Below are 7594 nucleotides of genomic sequence, written 5' to 3' on the forward strand. Positions count from 1 at the left end.
GATCGGTCCGCTGGTTAGTCAGGTTTTGCCATCCCATATCACAAAGTCACATGGAATTTATTCTGCAAATGCGTTTCCATCTCCCATTTTCGCATTAAATCTTTTTCCCACAAGTCAAAAACCACCTCAAGCAAGCGTAAACACTTTTTTTTGCAAATTAAGGGATTTTTATTTGAAATTTGGCATTTCCATCAATTGTTTCTGATGTGTTACTTCACAATGCACATTAAAACAGGGTGAAGGAAACATAGCTAATGGCTTTCAGAAGACTTTAATATACAGGAATGGAGTTGTATGAGCCACTTGGAGTTAGTCATTTTTGAAGCTCTACAGACAGGGTCACTGAATTGAAAATGTGATTTCAAAATTGTGTTCAATGGAATGATTAACAATATACAGATTTGGAATGAAGGAACTGCACTAAACTACAACTGGAAGATTAAAGGAGCAGTGATGGGAATAAAGTCATGAAAAATAATACATTTTTGATCCATGATTTATTTATGATCTTTTGTCAGTTTTCTTTTGAGCTTTGCCTTTTACCCACATTTATAACTCTACTAAAGTTTCCACTGGCCAGAACTTAATGTGGACCTAATATTTGCAGAGAGCTCAAACTGTTCTCCAGATCTAATCAGCTGGTAACAGGCCTCCAACACTCTGCACTGTTGACTTGCACAATGTATCACCAGAGCTCTGAATAAATAATGATGCATGAGGTGTTTTGAAGAAAGCTTACCAGCTGAACTGAAACTCTATATACCCCCCTCTGGCTGTTTTAGCTGTATCTGCTGAATTGTGTAAAGCTTCTATGCTGAATCACTATTTTGTAATGAAGACTCATTCTGTCTTAAGAACTGCAGGAGGAGTTTCAGCATGTTTGACAGCAATTACAGTTTTGAAATGAACCATCAACCATAGATTATACGAGTGTACTTAAATATAAACAGTAGCAATCTAAAATCAGCTCATTATGTCAACGTTTGGATGAGATTTTGAAATCATGTATTTTTTCACCTGTTTTGAAACAAAAAATGTAAACAGACATCAGTGTTATCAATAACTAAAACTATTAAAATAATTTTCAATAGCTGAAAATCAAATATGATAAAATAGAATAATTAAAAGCAAATAGGAAATGTTGCTTTGGCAACTAACTGAAAAACGTTTATATAGTAAACTTACTTAAACTAAAACAAAAATAAGATCAAATAAAAAATAAACTAAATAAAATAAATATATACATAAATAAACTAAAATAAAACAAAAATAAATTAAAGCTATATAGAAATATAAAAAAACTATACAAATATATAAAATACATATTTTTATATAAAAATAAATAAATAAATAAATAAATATATATATATATATATATATATATATATATATATATATATATATATATATATATATATATATATATATATATATATAAAAATAATATGGCATGTAAATAAAAGGCATATAAATAATACTAAAATAACATGGACAGACACGCACACAATGTTCAGAATTGGCAATTGGATTCTGATTTACGTTATCTTACATGTAATGGTGTTATAATATGTGCAAGATGCATGTAATCATGTCTTTATAAAACTAGCATCATATCTGTTACAGAAAAAAAACATTAATAAACAAAAACAAAAAGATTAAAAAAAGACAAATCTGTTCATACTTACAATATTATTTTTATATTACCAATGTTACTAACACAGTTTTATCATGTGTGTTCTGAAAAATGCTGTAGATTAAAGGAAATAATGAGTGAGAGATTTACAGGGATGTTTCATCATATTTTTGTTGCATCATGTTGGGATTTCACACGTCACACTGATTCTGTAAGTGAGAAGAGACTGAAGAGCTCTGGGATTTGACAGAGACCATGTATGGGAAAGTAAAGGAAGAAAGAGCACCAGAGGAAGAAAGGCAGCATAGAAAGTTTCCTGGGTCAAAAGGTCATGATGATGAGACAGAGGATAGGAAGCTGTCACAAGTGACATATCCACATATCTGGAGACAAAAATCCAACAAAAAACTTTTAGAATATTGTTTAGAAATTCTGCCCTCCAAACAGTCATTTCAATATCATTGTTTTTTTGCTATAGCTGTCGAGTTACAGATATTAACTGAAAGGTTGTACAGTGTTTTCAGGCCACGGGTGTTTTTCATTTTTAATTATACAATTTGTTGATCAATGCAAAGCTTCAGTATCTTTGTGTGTTACCTTACACATTTTTGATGTTTCATGAGTGTTTCATAATTGTCTTAATGTTTGCGTTTCGCTAAAAAGCCTATAATAGAATGTTCAGGTTCTATTGTGATAACATGCACCGCTTTTGGCCAACATATCTAACTTCTTTTTCCCTGAGCAGTAATGGTAGAACTTTTTCACAGCTCAGACTTTAGGTATGTATATATAGAAACTGTCTTTCAGAATCAAGCCTACATTGAGAAATATGCACTTGGGAAAAAAGTAGACAACAATCTCTCATATCACCTATACATACAGTATATTTGTGTGTGTACTGTATGTGTGTTTATAGTTTGTATATGAGTTCAGAGTTGTTTAAAGATAAATAAGGTTTAAGATGATTTGTTAAAATACAAAAAGAGATTGCAAAGAGAGAGGAAAGACAGAAAGGGAGGGGTGGAAGAGAAAGAGAGCTGTCAGGAAAGGATGAGCAGTGTCCTTCGGCAAAGTGGGAGCTATTTTACGACTCACTTGACAGTTTGACTGCTTGTTTCATTCCCTCCGACCATATTCCACCTTCTCTCTCTCTATCTGTCTCTCTCTCTCTGGCTTGCTCTCTTCTAGTGCATCTTCAATCAGAGGCTTTTCAGTACTGTCAGAGGAGCTGCCAGGCCTGTGATCGTGTCTCTCAGAAGGCCCAGGGCAGACAATGATGATGACCCTGGCCTCCGCCCTCTCTTCTCCTCCAAGGCCAGACAGCATAGAACCGGCATCCAGATCCAGACTCATCTCTGCTGTCAGAAGCGGAGCCCGCTTTACAGCGAGGTCACAGGATGTTCAAACCGTCAGAAGTACAGTGTAATAGACTCTGGTAAATGCATTATCTTTCTGTGCTCCGTCTTTCAAAACTGCCTGAAAGAAAAAAAAAAAAACCTGTATCAGTGAAACCAGCAACATTTCAGATAAGATGTCTCAGACCTGCTTTATGTAAACCGAACATAGTCTAACAAACCAGACCTTTGGCTATCAGCATATGGTCTGCTACATGTTACAACTTCTTCTTTGACGTTTTAAAGAAATTTTTGGAAATGAGTCTAGACCTTGTGGATCAGAATTTCCTTTCATCCAAAAGGAATATGAACTGGCATGCACATCAAACAAACCCCAAACCCCTAAATGCAAATGATGTATTTGTCTGGTAATAGAAACATAAATGTTTACAAGAACATTAATGGCACTCTATTGTGCTTTAAATCGAGTGTGAAATGATCTATTTTCCCCAAACTGTGACGAAGGCATGTTGCCCTTCAATGACCCGTACCTTAATGAGCACAAATGGAACACTGTAAGTCAACTGATTTAAGTGGCAAGCAGTAAACTTTCCCTTGAGCCATACAAACCAACAATAACAAGATTCAGTAATGGGAATCAATGGGTGGCTTATGTGACCTGATAAGTAGCTGTTCAGCCGCAGGACAGAAGGCCGATACCGTGGCGCTCGATGGCTTAGTCTCAGTTGTTCTCTCTCTTCCTGTACGCTGAATACACAGACAACACAAATAACTAAATCATTATGCTACAGCTCACTCTGAGTGGGATGTGTCTTTTTGTAAAAGGTTAGACGTTCTCTGGACAAAATATAGGTATAAAGGTTTCCACTATGGTTCTTAATTATGGGGATGGTTCTGGGCAGTGGATTGGGATGTTTCTCATAATTTTGTAAAAGGTGGAATAGAGAATTATTTTACTAAACATTTTATTAGGGTGTCTTTTTCATATTGCATTCAAAGCCATAGTGAAATGATATTTAAAAACTGTTAAAATAGTATCATCAATTTATATTTTATATTAATTTTTTAATCTTAGACAAAAAAAAGAAGAAAATAAGAATAAGAACTTATTTAATTGAAGACATCTGAAAATAAACTTTATCTCTGTTTCTAAAGTTCAGTGAGGCTTAGCCATCTGTCAAGCTTAAGTGTAGTAAAGAGAGAGCCAAACAGAATTAATAAATGCTGCTAATTTAACAAAATCAGTAGTTCAGTTGTTTTATAACCAGTTTTAAAGTAGGTAACAAACTACTTTTCCAACAAATAGCCATGTGGCGTGACCAAATGCTACATATTTGTGACTAATGAAATGCACTCAGCTGTGTCTCTCAAACTAAGAGACAGAAAATCGGATTAATTCTTTCTAGAATTAGTTCATTCAGACAGTCCACTTACTGTATCTGTGGATGTAGCATAGAAACATCCAACTGACCGTTAGCAAAGAGCTTGATTGGCAGGCAATCTGACCAATCATAACGCTGAATCTGCCTTCTTGCCAAACAAACAAATCAGACCAGGAGAGTAGATAACTTTGGTGGACCTAACTTGAAAATTTGTGTGTACTGACGTCTTTCTGCGGTTGAAATAAAATGCGTTATGTTCATTCATGTTTATTTTGTACTTTAAGTAAATATGAATAGATGATAGTTTCACGCATGCCGCTTGAATTGAGGCAATATAGTGATTTGTCATGACACATTAAAGAGTCACAAAAAGGTATTGTTTGTATTGTTTGACAAATTTAAAGCTGAGACCTTGTTTCATACTAGAAGTAACCTACTCTGTCTTGTCTGTTGGCATGTTTTCAGTTTCCTCTTTGCTCCGCGATGTATTTTTTTAATGCGTGAGAACATGGTGTGTAGTGTGAGAGAGGCATGGCTTGTCAGACATAGCAAAAATAAATAAGGAGGGCGGGCTTTTGCGAAGGGTCAATTCATGATTCCATTTATCATACCCCCGCAGACCCAATCGCAATATCACAATCATGACACAACAACCCGTTTTTATAGCATCAACTAACTAACTACAAGCAAATTTAAAGGCACAATATGGGAGTTGTCGTCTTCATCCTCACAGCCGATGCAGTCTGACAGGACTCGGGCAGAAATCATGTTCATGGATGAGTTAATGTATTACAGATTTATTAACGTCGTAGTATGAAGCAGGGTGAGGCTAAAAGCCACTGCAGCGAAAAAAGGCCACTGAACGAGCATGACACACGGCTTGAAAGCAGTGGAGCTTTTATTATGCCACAGTCAACCACTTCCGCTCCTTTCGGTCGTGCATTTGTGGGGTAAAGCAGCGCTGTTTTATCATACTAGATACATTTGAAAGTTCTGTTATAATGCTACTCTGTGCGGTCGTCACCTGTCTAATAAAACGCATAATACATTGAAGTGTTTGTGGTGTTTCCATGTTTTCTACAAAACAAAATGGAGGGTGTATGACGTCACTGGCAGGCGACGCAATGACCAGGGACGAGCCACTATTTAAAATTAATATTTCTCTGGATTTAAACATTCTTCGAAACATTTGGGATAATGTAAGTCAGCAAAATATATAACACTGTTCTAGTGATTTTTGGATATTTTTATAATAAAAATCTTGCATATTGTGTCTTTAATAGAAAAACAAACACTTGAACATAAACCAGCAAGATAAGAACTACCTCAAATGCTGGAAACCATCTTTGAAAAAAAAAAAAATTGAAGTGTCATTTGAGTGTTTAGTCTGTCTCAGGTCCCATTACTTTACAGGGAGAGGGCGGGGCTTATGACCTATACTGCATCCAGTCAACTGGCGATCAAGACGATTTGGCTTCACTTTTCAATACTTATAAGGCATGCTTGGTCTTTCTCTGTTAAGTTCTTTTATGTGCAATGTCAGTTTATCAAAAAGTTGAGCAAATCTGACATTTGACCTTTGTATTCAGATTTAAAATGAAAGAGATATTTGAACGGAGGCCCTGAGAGAGAGAAATGTGCGATGAATTAATGACGATGGCCAGACTAATACAGCTGTGGGAGACTCAGACTGATACGACACTAATGCTAAACCATCCTGCCGTGAGATGCTTATTCCTCCAATGCTTTCTCTGATATGTATAAACAAAGATGCTTCCAACCACGACATCCTCTGGTTGAACAATATTTATAGCACATCTAGGAAACACTGGCTGATTTCTTTCCTTTCCCTCATCATTTCTTCTCGAATCCCCCCCATTTGAATAACGAATCTTTCCTGTTGGAACATTCCTCTGGTGGAGAAATGAAGACATCTTGAGCAAAACCAAAAACACTCTCTTTTAAAAACACACACTGTAGAGAGAGAGCTTCACACACACCCCTCTGATATAATAAAAACCCTCTAGCTCAGACTGCGGAAAAAAGGGAGACTGCGGAAAAAAGAGAGTGAAACGGAAAGATAAGGAGGTAACTCCTGTTTTCTCAGCTACAACACTGAGAAATACAGGCATCTGCTGTACCAACCTGGTTCTGGGACTATAACCGAAGCATGCCATTTCATTAAACTGGGCCTGTATTCAATCACACACATTGTAAGGTGAATTGAAACACTGGGAACAAGACTGACTCCTGGGAGGAATACCAAGTGTATAAAGTACAGAAATGAATTTACTTTTTATGACAATGACAAAAGGCTCAATATTTAAGAGAGACAGTAGAACTGTTGTATAAGGGCAACATCAAACTCCTGCCTCCTATACCTCAACATCCCAAGGACATACAGTATATGAGATTTCTGTGTGTTCAGTATGAGTTAAAGTGCCCTCAGCCCTCCCTCACCTTCTCCTAACCTCCGTCTCATACTTGGACTCCCTGAGCTTTGACATCCATTAAAATACTCACAATTCCTCCATTCATCAGCAGCATATTTGGGTTCTTGGTTCATTCTCCAAATGCGGATAATGACAGCGCATTCCAACAAAATTAATGCAGTAGTACCACAGGAATGATGATGGAAATGAGCCATGGAGACAGACCTAATGGGATAAAGTAATGTTTACCGGCGGACACTTATTTAATCTTTAAAAGGACCTCTAGCACTTAGTGAATCAGAGTGAATGGCGTCTGTTTGCTTCCTTGAGGCGAAAGTTGAAGTGGAGAAGCTGAACAGAGAAATATGATGCAGTTCTGGTCTTTCTGCTTTATTATTAATACGAAAATATGCTGATATGATTTTCTCATTTATACAAATGCAGTATCAGTATCACCATTTTTGCTAAAACCCCTCAAAAACCAACACACAAACCAGCCTGACCAGTTCAAGAATAGAAAATAGACACATTTAGACCTCATTCAATTGCTTTTTGTACTGTAAAACATGGTAACATCTAAATTAACTGATTTTCTGTCCAAAATGTAATTTAATATTACTGAATCAACCTAAATACATTAACTCATACCAACCATACTGTTTATAGGTCAAATCAGGTAGAAGTTGCTCATTTAACAGTGTAGTGATTGTTTACATCCCTATTTTCTGCTAATATTTTTCATGTAAATGCATTATTCTAATGGGTTTCAAAGTTCATTTAGACAACTTTTGA

Source organism: Cyprinus carpio, chromosome B20, assembly GCF_018340385.1.
Source record: "Cyprinus carpio isolate SPL01 chromosome B20, ASM1834038v1, whole genome shotgun sequence".
In the NCBI taxonomy this organism is placed as follows: Eukaryota; Metazoa; Chordata; class Actinopteri; order Cypriniformes; family Cyprinidae; genus Cyprinus; species Cyprinus carpio.